This window comes from Leptodactylus fuscus, chromosome 1, assembly GCF_031893055.1.
Source record: "Leptodactylus fuscus isolate aLepFus1 chromosome 1, aLepFus1.hap2, whole genome shotgun sequence".
NCBI lineage: Eukaryota > Metazoa > Chordata > Amphibia > Anura > Leptodactylidae > Leptodactylus > Leptodactylus fuscus.
Window position 1 is genome coordinate 39,665,924 of NC_134265.1, and position 19,537 is coordinate 39,685,460.

General features: G+C 39.9%; 1 protein-coding gene and 1 long non-coding RNA gene across 17 annotated transcripts in view; one reads left to right on the plus strand and one right to left on the minus strand.

Annotated features, from left to right (window-relative positions):
- Nucleotides 1–19,537, minus strand: part of CELF4 (CUGBP Elav-like family member 4) — a 908,448-nt gene that overhangs the window by 566,256 nt on the left and 322,655 nt on the right. The window lies entirely within an intron of this gene.
- LOC142192266 (uncharacterized) lies at nt 4,928–5,882 on the plus strand. 2 transcript variants are annotated; one of them, XR_012714988.1, is made up of 3 exons: nt 4,928–5,103; nt 5,458–5,697; nt 5,836–5,882. It is a non-coding gene; the product is annotated as an uncharacterized LOC142192266 (long non-coding RNA). The 2 variants fall into 2 exon arrangements; XR_012714989.1 differs by lacking the exon at nt 4,928–5,103 and adding an exon at nt 5,251–5,381.

Here is a 19,537-nt window from a genome sequence, read left to right on the forward strand (position 1 = left end):
CAACTGCCTGTGACTATTTTCTAAGCACTATAGACAGTACCTTTAATGCACAAGTTCCTATATTTAGGTATACAATTTCTATGTAAGCATATATGTTCAGTGGGGCCATGCATTCATGCATTGTGCAGTCCATTCCAGAGCAGTCCATATACTGCCATGCATACTAGTAGTAATACAAGTCCCTACTCATGCAGACATATATATAGTATTCAGTACAATACATTCCATGTTATTAAAAATATACCTCTAATATTACACAACTTTCATAAATGAATAGGACAAATAATTGTAGGAAAGTTTGTAATATATACTGTTAAATTTGCTTGTCCACTTAACAGAGTTACTTTTTACATAAAAGTCTATGGAGAAGGGATGAGGAGTAGAGATGAGCGAGTAGTATTCGATCGAATATCGAATACCATTATAGTCTATGGGAAAAAACAGGAATGTTGTTCGATCGGATAATAGTATACTATTCACTCATCTCTAATGAGGAGGCTTTGGAAAAGGCATAAAGTAACTGCAGCTCTTCTGACACTGCTGTATGTTCAAGGCAAGATCATTTAACACAATTAAGCAATAAATCAATTAACAGCCTTCTTCCCCTCTCCCTCTCCATAGACTTCTGTGTGCGAGGCTAAAGACAGATTTGGATGCTATAGCGATAATATTTAATAAGGTATATTACACAGTTTATTTTCACCTGTACTATCCATTTATGAAAATTAGTTTTATAACTTGACGTATGATATCAGTCAATAGTGCGTTAAAGTATATAGTATAGTACATTCCATAGCATGCAGTCATGCACATTGCCTTCAGTATGCAGCCGGGTGCAATGCATTCCTCTGCAGGCAGTGGTATATAGTGCAATGTATTCAGTCTGTAGGCAGTAGTATATAGTACAATACAGGCAATGGTATATAGTGCAATGCATTCAGTCTGCAGGCAATAGTATATAGTGCAATGCATTCAGTCTGCAGGCAATAGTATATAGTGCAATGCATTCAGTCTGCAGGCAGTAGTATATAGTTCAATACAGGCAGTGGTATATAGTGCAATACATTCAGTCTGCAGGCAATAGTATATAGTGCAATGTATTCCTCTGCAGGCAGTAGTATATAGTACAATACTGGCAGTGGTATATAGTGCAATGCATTCAGTCTGCAGGCAGTGGTATATAGTACAATGCATTCATCTGCAAGCAGTAGTATATAGTGCAATGCATTCAGTCCGCAGGCGGTAGTATATAGTACAATACAGGCAGTGGTATATAGTGCAATGCATTCAGTCTGCAGGCAGTGGTATATAGTGCAATGTATTCCTCTGCGGGCAATGGTATATAGTGCAATGCATTCTGTCTGCAGGCAGTGGTATATAGTACAATACAGGCAGTGGTATATAGTGCAATGCATTCGTCTGCAGGCAGTAGTATATAAGGCAATGCATTTGTCTGCAAGCAGTAGTATATAGTGCAATGCATTCATCTACAGGCAGTGGTATATAGTGCAATGCATTCAATCTGCAGGCAGTAGTATATAGAGCATTCAGTCTGCATGCAGTCGTATATATTGCAATGCATTCACTCTGCAGTCAGTGGTATATAGTACAATACAGGCAATAGTATATAGTGCAATGCATTCAGTCTGCATGTAGTGGTATAAAGTACAATACAGGCAATAGTATACAGTGCAATGCATTCAGTTTTCAGGCAGTGGTATATAGTACAATACAGGCAATAGTATATATAGTGCAATGCATTTAGTCTGCAGGCAGTGGTATATAGCGTATTCAGTCTGCAGGCAGTGGTATATAGCGCATTCAGTCTGCAGGTAGTGGTAGTATATAGTACAATGCATTCAATCTGCAGGCAGTAGCATATAGTGCAATGTATTCAGTCTGCAGGCAGTGGTATATTACTATAATGCATTCAGTCTGCAGGCAGTAGTATATAGTGAAATACATTCAATCTGCAGGCAGTGGAATATAGTGTATTCAGTCTACAGGCAATAGTATATAATGTATTCAGTCTGCAAGCAGTGGTATATAGTATAATGCATTCAGTCTGCAGGCAGTAGTATATAGTGCAATACAGTCAGTCAGCAGGCAGTCGTACATAGCGCAATGCATTCAGTCTGCAGGTTGTGGTATATACTGTAATGTATTCAGACAGTAGGCAGTAGTATATAGTGCATTCAGTCAGTAGGCAGTAGTATATAGTGCATTTTATATCATATTAAGGCAAGTTTATTTTTGGATTCGTGATGCAGGCAGTTATTATTTGCAATTCATTCCTTATACAAGCAATCCTAGAAAGTTCAATGCATTCAATATACAGTCCTATACAGTGCAATGCATTCAGTATGCAGTAATATACAGTGCAATGCATTCAATATGCATTCATATACAGTGTAATGCATTCAATATGCCATCCTATACAGTGCAATGCATTCAATATGCATTCATATACAGTGTAATGCATTCAATATGTAGTCCTATACAGTGCAATGCATTCAGTATGCAGTCCTATACAGTGCAATGCATTCAATATGCAGTCATATACAGTGCAATGCATTCAGTATGCAGTCATATACAGTGCAATGCATTCCATATGCAGTCCTGTACAGTGCAATGCATTCAGTATGCAGTCATATACAGTGCAATGCATTCAATATGCAGTCATATACAGTGCAATGCATTCAGTATGCAGTCATATACAGTGCAATGCATTCCATATGCAGTCCTGTACAGTGCAATGCATTCAGTATGCAGTCCTATACAGTGCAATGCATTCAATATGCAGTCATATACAGTGCAATGCATTCAGTATGCAGTCATATACAGTGCAATGCATTCCATATGCAGTCCTGTACAGTGCAATGCATTCAATATGCAGCCATTTAAAAGTGCAGTGCATTCAACATGCAGTCCTATACAGTGCAGTGCATTCAATATGCAGTCATATACAGTGCAGTGCATTCAATATATAGTCCTATACAGTGCAATGCATTCAGTATGCAGTCATATACAGTGCAATACATTCCTTTTCCAAGCAGTATTATATAGTCCAAAGCATTTTACATGCCAAAAAAGCAACATTGTCCAATACATTCTTTGTGCAAGTAAATCTTTATAATACATGTCCTTCCATATTCAGACATGCTTTGTGCATTGCATTCCACATGCAGTCAGTTCTGTTCATGCATGGACTTCATATATAGCAATATAGAGGGTAGGGCAGCATTACATTGTGGCAGGCAGGTTTAATGTACAATACATTCTACAGGTGATCTATACATGCTTTATACGGTACAGAAAATAAAAGAAATAGAAAATAGAGAACAAGGCTCCAGGTCATTATAGGATATTTTAAGATATTTTGAGTCCTTAACAAATACTCAATATCCAGTAGTTACTGTCCTGTTCTTGGCCATTCTCTGCCCCTGCAAAGTTTATTACTATCAAACAGCTAATCTGCTTTGTGGCTAGTCCTTGGAATAATCCCACTGAATCCCATGTTGCCACTGGCGGCTTAATATAGAACCCAAGTACACACTTAATGGGATTGTGAAATACGTAACAACCATGTCTTAGCTCTTATACATACGGGAATGCAAATTTTTTACATGCAATAACATGCAATAATAACCAATCCAATGCAATCATTCCATAGTATTTCGATGTGGTCCATTGACATGCATATAAAGTATAATCCTCAAGCATATGTACATGCAGTATAAATCGCATGAGAAGTAGTATAAGTAGTAAGTATTACAGGATTGCACTTAAAGAGGACCTTTCAACACTTTTGGGCACATGCAGTGTTATATACTGCTGGAAAGCTGACAGTGCACTGAATTCAGCGCACTGTCGGCTTTCCCGTTCCGTGCCCGGTGTAAAGAGCTTACGGTGCCGGTACCGTAGTGCTCTATGGTCAGAAGGGCGTTTCTGACAGTTAGCCAGGAACGTCCTTCTGCCTCGCGGCGCCAATCGCGCTGTGCTGTGGAGCGGGGAGGAACTCCCCCCTCCCGCTCCTGATAATGCTCGTCTATGGACGAGTACTACGAGCAGAGGGAGGGGGGCGTTCCTCACCGCTCCACAGCACAGCGCGATAGGCGCCGCGAGGCAGAAGGACGTCTCTGGCTAATGGTCAGAAACGCCCTTCTGACCATAGAGCACTACGGTACCGGCACCGTAAGCTCTTTACACCGGGCACAGATCGGGAAAGCCGACAGTGCGCTGAATTCAGTGCACTGTCAGCTTTCCAGCAGTATATAGAACTGCATGTGCCCAAAAGTGGTGAAAGGTCCTCTTTAAGTATCAGTATAGTGCTCTCTAATCTATTGTTATTCACATGGTTCAAGACTATAACACCCGATATCCTGGGAGTATTATCTAACTCTTCCTCCTATCTATCTATCTATCTATCTATCTATCTATCTATCTATCTATCTAACTAACTAATATCTATCTATCTATCTATCTATCTATCTATCTATCTATCTATCTATGCCTATTGTAGGTAGTATGGAAGTAAGTTCTAGATCAGGCATAGTGCATTCTATTGCCAGGCCATTACAATGAATACACTGTATATACTGAGTCATGTCACCGTCACCATACATAAAGAGCATGCTACTGTATATTCTTTTGTCCATGTTTTCCTTGTTCATGCAGTCAGTGTTGTACAGACCAGGTCATGCCGTTGTATCTAGGGCAATGCAAGCCCCCAGACAAGCTGTATACAGTGTAGAGGGCAGAGTACCAAGTGCAGGGCAATCCGGAATATGCAGCAGTATGTACAGTGTATAGTACTGTAACGTGCAGGCAAATATACTGTGGGTTTGAGGAATCAAATACATGCTATTATGCATAATTCAGTCAGCAGAAACATGAAGATGTATATGGAATACAGTGTAATATGTGGGACTTCTGTACAGAGTTGAGATCTGATAGACAATATTTTATATATGGTGTCATGGAACTACAGGTACTTCTGCTGTAAGGGTACAGTGCAGTGCAGGAAACATATAGTGGTAATACCTGATGATTGTAATGCATATATATGGTGCAGTGCAATCATCAGGTGGTACTGCAGTACAGGTATGGTGCAGTGCAGGCATCGTGCAGTTATATAGTGCAATGCAATCATCAGGCATTACTACAGTACAAGTTGGGTACACTGGGGGCATCATGCAGTTATATAGTGCAGTGCAGTCATCAGGTATTACTACAGTGCAGGTAGGGTGCAGTGCGGGCATCATGCAGTTAAATGGTGCAGTGCAATCATCAAGTATTACTCCTGTAAAGATAGAGTCTAGTACAGGCATCATTCAGTAACATATAGTGCAGTGCAATCATCAAATACTATTACTGTACAGGTAGACTGCAGTGCTGGCATCATGCAATTATACTGTATATGGTGCAGAGCAATCATTATGTATTACTACAGTACAGGTAGGGTGCAGTGCAAGCATCATGCAATTATATATGGTGCAGTGCAATCTTAAGGTATTATAACCATACAGACAGAGTGCAGTGCAGGCATTGTCCAGTTTATATATGTTATAATGCAATCATCAGGTGCTTTTACTGTTCACATAAAGTGCAGAGATGGTGTCATGCAGTTATATATGGTGCAGTGCAATCATTATGTATTACTAATGTACAGGTAGAGTGCAGTGCAGGCATCATGCAGTTATATATGGTGCAGTGCAATAAACAGTGCTCCTATGTACAGATAGAATGCAGTGCAGGTATCATCCAGTTATAGATGTTATAGTGCAATCATCATGTACTCCAAATGTACAGATAGAGTGTATTGCAGGCATCAAGCTGTTATATGGTGCAGTGCAATCATCAGGTGCTCCTACAGTGCAGGTGTCATGCGATTATATGGTGCAGTGACGTAATCATGTACTTGTACTGGTGCACTGTAATCATCAGGTGCTTCTACTGTAAAGCACAGGTAAAGCACAGTGTAGCCAGGGCCATGCAATTCCCGTATATACTGTATAGTGCAATGTCATGCACAGTACTAGGGGGCATCCATTTTTATAATGCTGTGCAAACCTCACCCCGAATACTACTGCTCTACAGTGATAGTACATGCAGACAGTTATATATAGTGCTAAGCAATCCTCAGACCTTTATAAAGTACAGAAGGACATGCTGCCCAGGATATGGTGCAGTGCAATCCTCAGGCACTTCTACTGCACAGGAAGAGAACATGCAATTATACAGTGCAATCCTCAGGCATTAATACTGTACTAGGTACAGTGCAGACAGGGACATGCAGTCACATACTGTACAGTGCAGTACTATAAAAGTGGGCATTCAATAATATGCAGTGCAGTGCAATCCTAAGGGACATCTACTGTATCAGTACAGTACAGTGGGCATTCAATAGTGTGTAGTACAGTGCAATCCTCAGGCATTAATACTATAGTATAGTACAGACAGGGACATGCAATCACATACTGTACAGTGCAGTGCAATCCTATGGGACTTCTACTGTACAGGTGGAGTACTGTACAGAGTCCTCAGGCATATTACTATACTTTCGGAGTACAATGCAGTCAGGGTCATGCTAATATTTAGCTGACTATTGAGCAGTCAGACATGCTGTTAGGTGCAGTGCAATACAACCTTACAGAGCTCAGTACATAGTGGTAAAAATAGCACAATCGAAACCACGTGCAAAGCTGGGGGATTGTAGTGCTTGCAGTTAGATGTAGTGCAATGTATTGTGTACTATTCAGCCAGTGACATATTGTTACACCCACAGTAATGACCCAGTGTTGTGCAAAAGTTTTAGGCAGGTGTGGGGAGAAAAAATTGCTGCAACGTAAGGATGCTTTCAGATATAGATTTCTATTTTCTTCATAGTGCAGTGCAATATGTATATGTAGTGAAATGCGCTGTTAAATAGTGCAGTGCAATCCTTTAATAAATACTGTGTAGTATAGTGCAATCCTCAGATAAATACAAGAATGCGTTGCACCTGGGGACACCAGTACTATGTACACTACAATAGGCAGTCATGCAGTATTGGTGGTCAGGCATACTATATTCAGCAATAAGGGACAAGTATACAAGGTGCAGCCATTAACATAGTTTCATCCAATGCAATGTAACAATGGCAAACATTCCATAAAAACTGCAGTTTAACCTAGGCCACACACCTGGCCATCGAATGGTTAAGGCAGCTCCGCACCACGTGCACCAATTCTTTAAGCAAACCAATCCATGCACAAACCCCAGGCAGAGAACTAGTGAGTTCCACATACTAAAATCCACGACCGAAGTAGAAAAAATTCTGGGTCCTGTTGCCTCAAAAGACATTTTCTGTGTTAGATTTTGCATTGTAACATGCAGGGGTCTATCATGGCCGAGGTCCATACTGTTTATATACATGCACATTACATGAGTGATGGTAAGTGACATTTGGTTTTCCATTTTTCATCTCTTTACAACCTCCAAAATTCTATACTTGGCCCAGACAGAATGCTTGAGGTCAATGGGAGCCAGTTACCGATTGAACAAGCTTTGTGACTGTAACCCTGCATCTATCCAGGCATTGAATAACTGAATAGGACGGTAGCTTGATCAACTGCAAAGCCGGTGTCCCGGTGGAAATGACAAGATGGAAGTCACCAATGATGAATGTCACCTCTGCATTTCTCATTTCACACCAACGTAGAGGAAACCTCTGCTAACATCTATTACCGTGGCGTTATTTACAAGTAACAGTAGGATTTATTGGGTTAATACATTTACAAGCAAGGAGTATATCATGTCATGTAATATCATATGGAATGTAAAGTAATAAAGTATAGTATCAATATGCAATACAAAACAAATAGGAGACTGTAATGATCTGTTTTAGTCTCCCAACATCCATAAAGGGGTCTTAAACATAATGTGAAATCTCACCCCATTGCCAGCCTTCAGCTAGGGCTACAATATACCCATTCACACATTAAACTTATTTATTTGCATGTGCAGGTGAAGTGAACAAACTTTGTAATATGGTTTATTAAAGAAAATGGCCTGTTTCTTCCCTTATTTGCCTTGTTCTGCCGCTGATCAAATATGTACAATAGAAGTCTATGGAGAGGGAGGAGGGAAGGAAAGCTCAAAATAGAGAGATATCTGCATTACAGAGAGACAGTTTTATCAGCCTTCTCCTGTAATGCTGTAGACTGCCTCATATTCTTTTACCTTCTCCATAGACTTCATTGTACAGCAACACTGCTTATGTATAAAGTACGGACAGAATGAATCAGATGAAACGTAAAGACAGGAGTCAAAGTTAAAAACATATCCTTATAGAAGATAGTGTACTAGTTAAAGACAGGTACTTTTTTTTAGTGAATTACAAACTTTGTTCCCATCACTTGTATTTTTGGAACAGTAAATAAAAGTCTACTTATTCATTAATATATTATACTTTCAATTTCTTATAGTAATTCATCCTTCATTGATAAGAATATAGAACACCCAGATATCAATTTATTCTTTCCATTCCCATTCCTAAGTTTATGTTTCCAGGAGGAATAAGAGAGGATTTACACAGTGCAAAAAAAAAAAAAAAATTACAAAAATTAATAAATAAATAAATAAATAAATAAGATTTTCCATCAATATTATGTTATCTATCTATGAATATATAGAAATACCCCAAAACAACCTGCCAATAAATTTGATTAGGATGAGATACGCGGTTACATATGAGATTGCCCTACCCAGGAAGGGTTAAGTATAATTTCATTACCCGCATCCCCGGTAATAATGATGTTATAGAATCACAAGCTTTAATCTGGCATTAAAACCTTCAGAACGAGCCATCGAATGAAAACAGAAACAATATAGATAGTCAATGATTTGAACTCATTTTCCCGGTGACCTTTAAGATTTATGGAAATGTGCCCTTTTCTTCCTGAATGCTAGACAAATGTATACTCTTACTATGTCTCAGCACAGATTCTCACTGCCACCAAACTAATGGCAGCTCTGCCCAGCCAACGTGGCAGCCATTTTGAAAGCAGGCTAGGAAAAAATCCTTAGATGGACCATATACATAGAGATCCTCATGAAATGAAAAGCAAGAGAAACCCTGTGGACAGAAAGTTGGGGAAATGCCTTCATTTTTAACCCTTAAAGTGTACCTCCAGTTAGAAAGCAACTTTCCATGAACAAATAGTACACGTGACTATAAGAAACTTTGTGATGTATCTTGTCAAACAGATCTGTTTACTTAGCCACTTATTAAGCTGCTCTCCTGCTCCTTATCTTTACCCAGACTGTTATCCTTATAGAATCTGTTTCTATATACAGTTTCACACACAGAAGTCTATGGAGAGGAGAGGGGGAGACTGATAATTGATTTATTGCCTCATTATGTGCATTGGTAGAGTTTTATATTCATTCAGACCTTTTATCCATATAGAATATGTTACTGTATACTATTTCACACATAGAAGTCTATGGAGAGGGGATGGAGAGGCTGATAATTGATTTAATGCCACATTCTGTGTAGTGGTAGAGACTTATCTTCATTCAGACCTTTTATCCATATAGAATCTGTTTCTATATACAGTTTCACACTCAGAAGTCTATGGAGAGGTGAGGGGGGAGGCTAATAATTGATTTATTGCCTCATTATGTACATTGGTAGAGTTTTATCTTCATTCAGACCTTTTATCCATATAGAATATGTTTCTGTATACAATTTCACACATAGAAGTCTATGGAGAGGGGAGGGGGAGGCTGATAATTGATTTAATGCCACATTCTGTGTAGTGGTAGAGGCTTATATTCATTCAGACCTTTTATCCGTATAGAATCGGTTTCTCTATACAGTTTCACACAGAGAAGTCTATGGAGAGGGAAGGAGGAGGCTGATAATTGATTTATTGCCAAATAAAATGTGCACTGGTAGAGTTTTATCTTCATTCAGACCTTTTATCTGTATAGAATCGGTTTCTGTATCCAATTCATACACAGAGATCTATGGAGAGAGGAGGGGGGAGAGGAAATATGAAGGAGGTGATGGGAGGGGAGAGGAAGCAGGCAGGAATACAGGGAAATAATTACAAAAGTACCAGGAGACCAGGCTATTGCCATATAATATATCCATTTGATACACATTTTGATAAACATATAGGGGGTATAAAGGAAAGAAAAAGGTCCTATATAGTATATATACATTCTGTTTATATACATTCTGGTTCAAGTGAATTTTCCATATTTGGCTAAAGATAGTTCGTTTAGGGACATCCACCCAATGAAAGTGCAATATACAGACAATGGGCAGAGCTTTGTGATGGACATGTGAGCAATCCTTGGATAAGAAACCAATCGACTTTGCATGCAATGATTAACTCTAGTAATAGGATCCTAAGTGAATACTCATCCATTTATACACGGAGATAACAGAACTGGACAAACTGACAACCAGAGATTGTACGATCTAGTACTGACAATATACTGTATATAGTGTACCCGTGCAAAGAGACATATATACAGATATAGTAACATATTAGATGAGATTGAAAGAAGACCAAGGTCCATCAAGTCCAACCAGAGGAAGGCGAAAACCCCATGAAGCTGAAGACAATTGCTCCAGGTCAGAGGTAACAATGTTTTCCTGACTGCAAATCTGGCAAGTCCTGGATCAACATCTAAGTCTAATACTTATATGTAAATGTTCAGACCTTTCCCAGTGATATTTACGGCTTGTGACCATGTATTCGCCACTAAGGTGTTTCCCAGGATATCCACATCCCCAGCCCCATCTCATGTGTCCGCCATCTGCTCCATCACTAAATACTGACTTTACATTCATTTAAAACATCAGTATGCAGATGAATGAAATGCTGACTCGTCATTCCCTCTCTGATCCAGGTGGATCCCATAGAAGCAGATGGTAAACTACCTGACTTCAGATTTTGCTTCAGGGTGTGCAGCCTGACATATTAATCCAGACTTAAAATGAACAATTCTGGAACTGGGAGGAGTTCGACGGATATTTGATAAAAGTTCATTGAACCTAAAGTGTTGTGTTATATGGAAGGAATGGAAAAGGGAAAGTGAAATAGAATCATAATAATAATAATAATAATAATAATAACAACAACAACAACAACAACAACAACAACATCCGTTCTACACTATAGATCCATACCAGATAGAGGGAAGATACAAATCCACCTTATAAGTGGAGGATACATGGAAAAAGTGAATTTAAATAACAGAAATGTGTTCTACTACCTGGCATTTAAAATGAAATTATATGGATTTTTTTCATGCTTTTTTTTCGATTGTCTATTTTTCCCTCTCAGAACTTCGTGACATTACAAACAAGAAGAAGCAGTTGATATTTTCAGGTATTTTATTTCAGAGTGAATGTCACGATGCCCTCACATGTCACCATGACCACTTCTCCGCCGGAGTCACCAGTCTATTGCCGACAAAGCATCAGGCACAAGTTACCAGTCCGAGCTTCAGCACCAAGGACCCGGACAGCTCCCGTGAATTGGCTTTTATCTTCCCTATTGAGTTTGTTTGAGGGGTTTTCTGAGAATAATTCACATATTTCGGGGGGAGGAGGTGTCTGACGTCAGGTACTGGCATTAATAAGCAGATTAAAGGGGTGAGCAAGTGCCCTGGCCCTTTACCAAGGAACAGTAGCTTGTCTGTATGCTTGGCTATTATTGTTACTGCAATTCCCCCTCATTTACTTGCATTGTAAGGTGCAGAGCAGTAACTTTAACACATGTGAACATAGCCTTTTTATTTCTCATCATTTAGATCATGCTATCCATATGGTCTGACTGCTGGATCCTGTTTGGTCTACTAAAGCTTAAAGGGGTTTTCTAGGCTCCTAGCTGGGGGTTAAAAACTCTTTTAAATAACTTGTACGGCTGTGTATGGCTGTGACTGTGCTACCTTACCAGGTATGAAATGGATGCATCCCCAGCTGATTCCTGGGTGTGCCAAAAGTAGGACCCTCCCTGATCTGATATATTGGCCTATGCTTACAATACGTTTAGGTTGGACCCTCCCTGATCTGACATATTGGCCTATACTTAGGATATGTTGGGGTTGACCCCTCACATATTGATCTATGCTTAGAATAGGTTGAGGATGGACCCTCACTGATCTGATATATTGGCTTATATTTAGGATACATTGAGGATGGACCCTCACTGATCTGGTATATTGGCTTATACTTCGGATACGTTGAGCTTGGACCCTCACTGATCTGGTATATTGAAGAGGAAAAGGGGACCAAAGGTCCGTTGAGGGAGAACCGCGCACACTGGTATGTTTAAGAAGATGGTAAACCAGGGTCCAATCACATAGGGTTTATTGGGTAGTTAAAAATACAGCATATAGCACGACGCATTTCGGGCCTTACACTGGCCCTTTCTCAAGTGCAAAAAACGAGAGCAGGTCCCGTCAGGTCAGACGCCCTCAACGGACCTTTGGTCCCCTTTTCCTCTTCAGTATTTCCTCCGGTTCACCGGTGACGGATTGAACTGCTGCCACTCTCACCCTAATACGATTTCAAGTGTTGTGACTGTTCACAACCTCATAAGGTGAGAGGCCATCTGGTCCACGTTAATACTTAACCAGTTTTAAATCATTTGTGTACTCTCAAATACTACACTTAGTGCGCTCGGTGTCTTTGTTTTGTTTTATATTGATCTGGTATATTGGCTTATATTTAGGATACGTTGAGGTTGGACCCTCACTGATCTTATACTAATGGCCTAAGAATAGGTAAGCAATTCTAAAGTCCCTTTAAGTGCCTTATCAGTGCAGTTGATGGAATCCAATGTGTCCCCTCACTGCCGCCCCCTGTGTATGCACTCTATCATCGAAAGATGCCTTCAAATGTTCTGTGCTTTGTTAAAGTGCGAGCGGTGGTAAAATAAGATATGGTAATTAGCGTCTTATTTGTTTATTTGCTTCTCTCGGCTCCCTTGGGTGAAGCCACCGGTGACTGACAGCTGCTTTATAATAAATAATTGTTATGATTGATGCTTATTTAAATCTCATACTGGGAAAGAAATTATCGCTGTTCTTTTATTGTAATTATTTCTACTAATATCAATTTCAACTTAGCTAATCGCTTCTGCCTTTTTTTTTTTTTTTTGCTTTAGTTTTACCGGGAAACTTTGGTATAAGCGACAATTATGTGTGGGTGGCAGAGAACTTCTGAGACTGAACTGAACATTGGAAAAAATGAGACTGTGAATTTAGTCCCTTGTCTGGCTCTGCTTGTACAGAGGTGCAAAATAAACATCTGAAAACTGCATTTTTTCGGTATAGGTTTGACTCTGTACTGAGTTGACAATAGAGTGAGGAAATGTAATATACCTAATCTTGCATATAGGTAGATTGGTCATGGAAGAATCGCAACATGGCACACCGGCAGAGACATTTTAGTACTCTAGTGGACCCTGATCAAAAGTTTCATAAGTGGGCCCCTATAATTTAATGTGACCTCAAATGATTCCCTTCGCGCCATCGTGAATGGTGCATCACGGAGGCAGATAGAGTTGAAAACCCTGCTTGCTGGGAGTGTCCCACTCAATCGGTTCAACAAAGATGCCCAACTATCTTAGGCCCTGAAATTCACCCTTGGTCTTATGGTGAAAGCAACACTGTACACCGGTGATTCGATAGAAGAGGACATTAATATGAAAAAAAATGTATTGGGACTGAAAACTCCTTCAAAGTTTGGCCTCTCTACGGGTATTAGGTTGTGACCTTAATTCCAATACATCTGAAGGCTCCTCTTGAGAGTCAAGACACTCCCATGCACATAAAATGAAAGTTGCCTGATCCCACAGACTATTTTATAAGACTGGCTAACTATCGAATGTGTTTGGGTCCTCTTGACTCTCTGTAGACCAATGATGTCATTGGATACAAGAATTGGGCATGTTGAGTATCATCTCTTGAGCTTTTTATTCTTGGGGTAGAGAAGCCACCACCAGAAGTGCTGGACAACTGCTTACCCCACTTCCCTCATTGGCATTCCTACCGGGAACGTATTGAATGGAGGAAGTAGGAGAAACAGCTGTTGGCTAAACAAGTGTTTGACATCTACTAAAGGTATGGGTACCGATAGAGTACTGGTAAGCTTGGTCTGGTACTATTCCTCACAACCCACCTATCTTTCAACTTAACCCAATGTGCTTTAATATCCATTGGGAATGGAAGAATCAAGACCATTAAAAGAGTGCCCACGTCCAACATTGTCCGCAATCCATCCAAGCTCGATAGACTAGAATGTCACCTCCTGGAAGAACAGCTTCTTCTCTTTTTGATTCTCTGAGATGGTGCACATGTGGTGTGTGCTGGTTCTCTTTTTGTATGTCATAATTGATCTTGGATACTTTTAGAAAATTAAAAAATATATAAATTCACAATAATTTTTAAAAAAATTTATAATACAAGGGATGGTTGGGTTTTGACACATCTTCTCTCCTTTGTTTGAGCATGTCTATGTGCGGTGACACTACATTGTCATTTTTTTTTTCTTTTCTAATTTGGATCATTTGACTATGTACAGTAAAAAGGGAAACAAAAACCGACAACATAGCAAATAAGCTGACAGAAAAAGAAAAAAAATAGACATTATTGGAATGATTTAGTAACCGTCTACCATTGTACGACTCCCTGACACACAGCATCTATCTCCCTCTTACAGCCAGCAATAAAGGTTGGTTCAATTCCTTCTAAGGTGTCTTAAAATTTCCATCTCTTCTTGTGGATGACATCATTCCCCATGCACCAGATTATTATATCAAATTATTATTATTTTGCATTTTTTATTTATTTTTTTCCAGGCAGGACTCCATAACCACATTAGCATACCGCAGAAGAAGGCAATGCTATTTGATTAGCCGGAAATTATTCATAGCAGCTCATTGCTCTCCTCCCTCGCCTTCAGTTTCTCTTAGTGGAATTTGGATATTTTTTTTCCCCCTTTCCTCAGACGTCTCTGTGAATTGTGAGACCAGTCACATCCCATACAAACCAAAATACTAAAGGGAGCGGCTGGTGTCAAATTGCAATAAGTAATACACACAAATTAGGAACGCGGCTCTTCCCTCCCGTCTCCCACCTCTGTTTCTTGACGAGAACTTATTACAACATTAGAAAGTGAGATCGCCCTCCCCCACGCCCGGCGCCATTAATAGCCTACTAAAGGTGCTGTTATTTACAGCCGCCAGACGCACTAAATAATCATACGCGCTTGATGAAGCCATGTTATTTATGTCTGTAATATGAAAATAAATATGAAATAGGATCGGTTCGGGCGTTTACGCAAAACAGCGAGGAAGAAAAAAACAGGATGAGCAGAGATGCGGGATGCTTGGGCAGCCTATGGATATAACTGTTATTATTACGGTATATAGGAATTTATTATGATTGGCCCTCACTGGATTTACGTCTTCTGCCCTGTGAAACTGGACAGGAGACGGAAACCCGGCGGTCAGCTTGCAAACCCATTCACTTGAATGGGTTTGCAAAGTGACCGCCCATGAGCATCTTCTGCCTGTCCACGGGGAAACTTTGTGTCCGGTAAAATAAAAAATGGTTTCCTCGCGGACAGGCAGAAGACTCTCATGGGCGGTCACTTTGCAAACCCATTCAGGTGAATGGGTTTGCAAGCTGACCGCCGGGTTTCCGTCTCCTGTCCAGTTTTGCGGGGCAGAAGACGGACATTGGCCAGATTGGCTAAACCAGAGATTGCGCGCAGATATGAACCCACCCTAATCTGTGAGTCTCCTTGGTTTATGGGCCATATGGAAGCTGTGATCTCAATACTGATGCCAGGGCTTATGGACCCCCTAGGGCTCTTGGGCCCGGTGCGACTGAACCCTCTGCACCCCCTCAAGTAACGCCCCTAAAAATAAGTAAAAATCCAGTAGATATAACTACTGTATGATCAGTAAGCAATGTATGGGGGTTCTGTGGGAATATCTATAGAAGAAAGCCATTCCCCAGGACCAAATTTAAGTATAACTTAAAGTCACATTGAATATGGTGTCTGATCTGCTTGGCAGCCCACCCCGTACGACTACGACTACAGTTCTTGTTGAAAATTGAATTAATTGCAAGTTATTGCAATATAACTGAGCTATATGGGACTTTTTGAAATAACTCTTCCAACACATGACATGATGGTGGTGTACAGATATAAACACTTTAACATGAATACATTGTAGCAATAGCCACATTTAGTAACACGTATGGACTATCCATAGAACAAAGTCATTCCCCATGACCAAATTTGAGTATAGGATGGTAGCCAAAGTTGGCCATTACAGCACAATGTACACAGATGCATCAGCAGAACAATATTCTGTTTGGCATCGAAACGCAATCCATCTAACGAGAATCAAATTACATGTTAAGTGGCTACATACATAGCAATTTACATGTTCTTACTGATTGCTTCCAAATTATATGTGAAGTAAGCGGCGAGCACACGAACAAACAGCCACACGCAAAACGCCAATGACTCTGACACGATAACACTTCAGCTGAGGTGACAGCAACCACAATAATTACCATGTGATTCATAGACTTCATCTCGTAATTACACAGCTTTTAGAAAACGCTATGCCTTGTCATTACCGGCAATGGGAAAAACATGAAAATAAATGAAATACCAAAACATTTGTTTAGCTGAAACAGAGAAGATGCAATATGTTGTTGTGTTGTTTCTCCAGGAAATGTCTTATCATCTTTATTTCCTTCCGTGTGAGATATTTGCCAAAATACCAAGACCTAGTATACAACAGTATGGTATATATAGTCACACAGTGCTCTGGAAAAGTATTTACCCCCTTACGTATGTCCGTTGTGAGTCATACACTCATAATGGACAATTCTGCAATGGAATCAAGCATTATATTGGATGTAACCAGAGGGGACGGTCTTAAATGGACCCAAAATGAGGAGACTCAGGGGTTCATCTATAAGGGATGCAGAGGTAGCAATCTCTACTGAGCCCTGGAATCTGCAGGGGCCCAATGGCCTTCTAGAGTATAACAAGGCTGGTGCCTTGTTATACATAGCACATGCTTATAAGTGGTGGCCCTATTAGAGATCTTGTATCAGGACACAGGGGCTTTAAGTTACCGCACTGAGGAGACCAGTACTACCAAGATATGTCATGGTTGGAGGTCTGGTGCAGATTTTGCATTGTGGTCCAAGTGCTTCATTCTACATATCTGATGGTGCCCATAGAAATTTTGAGACGGGGTGGTCTGGAAACCACTAAATGATGATGGTTATGAATGATGGACTCTAATAGGGTATCAAATAGGGTAGCTATACAAGTCAACCCATTTATGATGTTTTTTCTAGTAGTAACCAGATGGTTTCTAAAAATATTCAGTGGACTCATAGTCACAACCCAACTGGATAACATGGAGACGAAAACAGAGAACAGCACCGAGCTGTTTATGGTGACATAACATAAGGTGGGTGGATATAGGTATTATATGAGAGCCTCTCACCTTATGTGGTTGTGATGACCGCAACCACTATAGAGTCTATGAACCACTTTGTAGGGGGGTTCCTACCTAGGTGTTGGAGCTGCAGGACCCGTGCCAACCTAGGTGTCAATGGAATGCCAGTAGGACCAGAAGATAGAGATCACCGCGCTTCACCTTATGTTATGCATCCAGCTCCACACTTAAAAGTTCTTACACTTGAGAAAGGGGGCGGAAACGCGTTGTGTTTTATTGGACATCAATAAAGAACGTTTGCTATAACATAAGTTGAAGTCCCTACTGGCATTCCAACTGGATAACATGTACTACTGTATCGTCCCTCTCATCTACAATCCGTAGTGTAGCCATAGTATTCCTGCTTCTGCTGGTTACATTGTAATTAATTCCTTCATGTGACCGCATTGCCTGCAGAGACCGCCATGGCCGGTGTCTTCCTCTGATAAATACCGAGTTTATTTACTGCTCATGTAATAAGATAAATGTCAGCTCTAATCTCGGATGTGCTCGTTCTCGGCAGCAATAATTGAGCCTTTTACGTAGCTGAGGATTGTTACATTGTTGTAGATTGCAAGGAAAAGAAATCTACATGGCGGTTTCTGGGATAGATGGAAGCCATGATGCAGAGCCGGATCCATCACATGACGACTTATAATAGGTTCCATGGAGTTATTCTATGATATCTGTCAAAATTACAGATGAAGTCAAGTTTAATAAGACTTTTCTATAGCATTGGTTGGGAGACATCATGGCGCACCAAGTTACCAGATTCAAGGTAAAGTTGGCTACATTGGTCAGGTGTAGTTGCAAACATGTTACCATGTATAAAGCATAAGGTTAGCTGTCCTTGTTCCTATCTGCAGTGGAGGGGCAACACTGTAGAGATGGGAGCAAAAAGGCCACTTTAGGGGCAGGTCTAGCCAACATCTGGAGCCCAGGGGAGAACAAAGGACCCTCTGCTACAAAAGACGGTACAATGTAACAACCTCACCTCTTCACCGTGAAGACATTACATACAGCAGCCCGGATCACAGAGTCTGGATTCTAGGAGTATGACTCAGCTGGAAGAGCGTATTAACCTGAAAAATGATGTGCAGAAAATCTTCCCTTCCTGTTCACATTGGCTCAATGCATTTAAACCAGGACGTATAAAAAATGCAAACCCATTCCAAATTACATTCGGTAAAGTTGGTTCTATACAGATATTTAATTACCCTTAAAGTAAAGATTTTATCTTTCTTTACTTATTTCCTGAGAAACAAATGACTCCTTTTCTTCCCGGCCTTTCAGAAATTCATAATTAGCAGATACTTATTATCCCTTATGTGTCTATTTGTCTAATGAGCACATAATAAACAAATAACAAAACAGAACAATAATCTAATTTCACTGCATATTACAGGATCTGGGGACCAGCGCTCTCCGGGCTCTTGTATCTAAAAGAGATAGACACCTGCCGGGAAGGGAAATGAGGAACCGAGCAAACGGATCTATCTATCTATCTATCTATCTATCTATCTATCTATCTATCTCCTATCTATCTATCTATCTATCCATCTATCTATCTATCTATCTATCTATCTCCTATCTATCTATCTATCTATCTATCTATCTATCTATCTATCTTCTATCTATCTATCTATCTATCTATCTATCTCCTATCTATCTATCTATCTATCTATCTATCTATCTATCCATCTATCTATATATCTATCTATCTATCTCCTATCTATCTATCTATCTTCTATCTATCTATCTATCTATCTATCTATCTATCTATCTATCTATCTCCTATCTATCTATCTATCTATCTATCTATCTATCTCCTATCTATCTATCTATCTATCTCCTATCTATCTATCTATGCATCTATCTATCTATCTATCTATCTATCTATCTACCTACCTTTTTTTTTACCGTATCTTATCGTATATTATCTATATGTCTACCTATCCATCTTTTTTTTTTTTTAAAAAAATCTTTTTTTATCC